The sequence below is a fragment of the Acanthisitta chloris genome, unplaced genomic scaffold (genome assembly GCF_000695815.1).
Source record: "Acanthisitta chloris isolate BGI_N310 unplaced genomic scaffold, ASM69581v1 scaffold22742, whole genome shotgun sequence".
NCBI classification, from domain to species: domain Eukaryota; kingdom Metazoa; phylum Chordata; class Aves; order Passeriformes; family Acanthisittidae; genus Acanthisitta; species Acanthisitta chloris.
This window is the reverse complement of record NW_008659117.1, coordinates 35,001-38,491: the sequence shown is the minus strand read 5'-3', so window position 1 is coordinate 38,491 and position 3,491 is coordinate 35,001. Positions and strand designations below refer to the sequence as shown.

The window sequence follows — 3,491 nt, the reverse complement described above, 5'->3', positions numbered from 1 at the left end:
AAGGGAAAAGTGTAACATCAATTAAACTCTGCATTCAGGAACTACTGAAAAAATCTTTCAGTTGTTTTCTGTAGCAATGTCTCTGTCAGTGGGAGTGGTGTTAAAGCAGCAGCAAAAACCTGAATGCACAAAGAGATTCCACATTCTCACACACCTCATCCTGCCATCCTCCAGTGTGAATGTTGGAGACCTTACTTCATGCAGATGTAGTCTTCGTCTCTTTCTCCTTCTAGTGAATACCCAGACATACTCCTCAGGCAGTCGTGGAAGTCATACTCTGGTTTTACAAATCTCATAGGCATCATATATACCAGTTACTTGCTTCCTTTTGATGAAGGGCTGGTTGTGTAGCTGGTGCTTTTCAGGATTAGAACATCTGCAGACATGAAGGCTGAGGCATCCAATTTTGTGTGGCTTTCCTCTCCTCTCTTTTGCTTTGATCAAAGTGATATCAGAATGGGGAAGAACAGAAAGGGAAGAATGAACTGCTCCACACAATCTCCAGTTTTCAAAATGTATCGATGCAAAATGTAAATTTTAACTGTACATCTGTAAGTGTAAATTAATACATTCGATTTACAGCATTTTATCTGAGAATCTCAAAGCACTTTGACAAGCTGCAAACTCTGCCTCGTGAAGACTTGTGAAGCAGAGAAATATTATTCTCCCTACCCTACCTCTTGTGTGAAGCCAACAGGGGAACTGGAGGATAGGTCAGAACTTTGGATCACTACAAAGGGCGACTGCTTAACAAGCTGAAGATAATTCTTTTGTCCATTTCTTGGTTGTCCTCTGCTTGAGGAGCAAGTCTTTTTTTCCTTCCCTGTTTCACTGTGCAGAGGTTCACAGCAGTATGGAAAACTTAGAAGTGTAACAGTGCTCTTTGTTGTGAGCCATGCTGGTTAAAATGGCAATCTCCAACATTTTGTTGGAGAAAGCTTCTGTTCAAAACACACTGTTTGGCAGTCATTAGACCTGTTCTTAGAAGTGGATATTTACAGAAGCCTGGAGACTAGTGAAGGCAACTCACCTTGCTTGTTGTCTGGGTAAGGAATCCAAACACTTCCATTAGATGCCTTGAGGTAAATGGCATAAATGTGCCTTGCAACAGATTTTAAATTGTCCTTATTTCTGAGCCTTCATTTTTAAAATGTTCTGTTGCATCCAGCGCGGATGGTTTCGTCAATAGCAGGAAACATTCACTGGATGATATTAAGTTTATAGTTATTTTTAACAAAAAATTTATCACCATGCTGTGGGTGAAATGTTAGCTAGTCATCTAGTGAAGGGATTCCAATTTTCTGCAGGGATCAGGATTGTCTTCAGGTTGGATTTTTTTGGGGCAGAGGCTTCAAGTCCATGTTGACAGGCATCCAATGCCTTCTTTCTGCATGTTCTTTAGCACCTTAATCTTTTCAGTTGAGACTGATCTTTTGCAGAATATAGCCCAGAAATCTGCTTATCACGGTCCCTGTTCTAGCATAACTGACTGCTCCTTCACAACTGGAACCCGTTTGAAAGAATTCCATTCCTGATATAAGAGCTGGAAATAATAGTTTGCCATGCCATCACTATTCTCACTACCTTATTTGCATCTTTTGCTTCAGCTTCATTAATTGCCTAATGATTCATCCAGTTACTCATCCGATTCTCTTGTTAATAGCTGTAGCAGGCTTTGGTGATATCAAACAAGTTTAATTAACATATCATCAACAATTAAGAGCTTTTTGCTTCTCATATGATGAAAACATTATCTGTCTGAATTTTATTGTTACTGCCACTGTGAAACTTGACCTTAGCTTTGGAGCAGGACAGTGGTATTTGCAGCTTCATTAACTGTAGCACTGCAAAATCCTGTGGTGAAGTTTGCCACAACTACGGCGTGTTAGTCCTGCTGATCAGTGTGGTTTGGTGCTCAGCTTTCAGCCACACATCCCTTGCACTGGTGCTTAAATACAAGCTTGATGTGGGTTGTAGAGAGGACAGAGGAGTCAGGCCATCACCCTCCTTTCTGCACGAGGTCTCAGTGCTTTAGGTTGTTCCCAGCCAGCTGTGTACAGCCAGGCACAGCAGCACTTCCCAGCTGCCCAAAAATCCCAAACCTTTTTGTGGGCTTTACTGATGGATTTCAGACTCCTTCACTGCATTTTTCCAATCCAATGTAAAGAAGGGAAGCAAAATGCATGATAAGGCCTTATTTTTCTTTACTGCAGTCTTTTGCTCTGTTGAGCAACACCACTTGTAGCCGTGTGCATCTGCGAGGGCAGTTTGTTTTGCAGCATCTTGGTAATGTTTGCACATGGAGCTGCTAGTGAATCATTGGCAGAAGTTCTTTTGCAGCAGGTTACTATAGTGACACCCCGGAGCAGAGTAGCATGAATGTTAGCCTCTTTCAACTGCCCCTTTGTTAAATGTGCCTGCAGACCTCCTGCCATCTGTGGTGTAAGAACTTCGTGCCATTCTGATAAGTACCCCAAAAGTCTTTAATCTTTGCAAGAGCTGGGCAAATTAATAAGCAAAAGGAGATAAAAACCTAATCAGGCTTTATTTCCCCCCCTGCTTTTGGGGTGTGTATGTGCTGCTCAATGTACTGAAGGAACAAACTACTTCCAGTGTTCCTGTGCCACTTGGCCTCCTGCACTGACTGTTGCAGAAGGACCCTGAACTTTATGGCAAGGAGCACCATCAGAAAGCTTATAAGAAATTTTTCCTGGACAGGGCAGACACTCTCCTGCCTCCTTATGCAACACGTGTGTGGTTCCTGTAGTTCATTCACAGCAGAATGTATTTTGTCTCTATAGAAACAGAGCTTTACTGAGCTCTGTATCTCTGGGCCTGGTCAGATGCTTGCAGATAAGGATGACCTGCCTTCCAGCAGCATTTGGGTTTGTTCTGGAGCTGGGAAGGGTCAGTTGTGTTCAGAATTCTGTCACTTGGAACTCCTTTGCTTTCAGGGGTCATTGCTGAGAACACGAAACCTAATACTGATGCCCCATTAGCAAGAAATTGATTTGGCTGAATTCCCACAATGCTGTTTTTGCAGCACTAGCCAGAGTGAAACGGAATAAGTATTCTGGGTCGCTGAAATCACTGATGACTCCTGTGTCAGTGTGCAAATGTGTAAGAAAATGGGTTTTCAGAAAGCCATTTTAGGATATTTCTGCTTGAATAAGCAGATTCCAAATCATGAGTTTATTAGCTGGAAATAAAAGGAATATGCTCACTCCCTTCAGTCTTCAGGTAAGAGAATATGAGGGAAATGTAGTCAGCACTGCAGTTTGGGCTTGTGTTCAGCAGCTGGCTCCAAAGCCTGCCTGCTCTTTGTTGCTTCTGTACTGTGAACTCCTAACAGCACCCAGGAGTCTTTGCATATTTGATAAATTCCTTGTGTATTCCTGTCTAAAACTTTGTGTATGACTTCTGCCATCTTCCTCCATTCCCCAGAAGTCCTGTCCCTGCAATATCAATACTCTGTCCAGGTATTTTTTGAA

General features: G+C 42.4%; 1 protein-coding gene across 1 annotated transcript in view; it reads left to right on the top strand.

The window, feature by feature from the left end:
- Nucleotides 1-3,491, top strand: part of MTA1 (metastasis associated 1) — a gene marked incomplete at its 5' end in the record, with an annotated part of 61,905 nt that overhangs the window by 32,292 nt on the left and 26,122 nt on the right. The window lies entirely within an intron of this gene.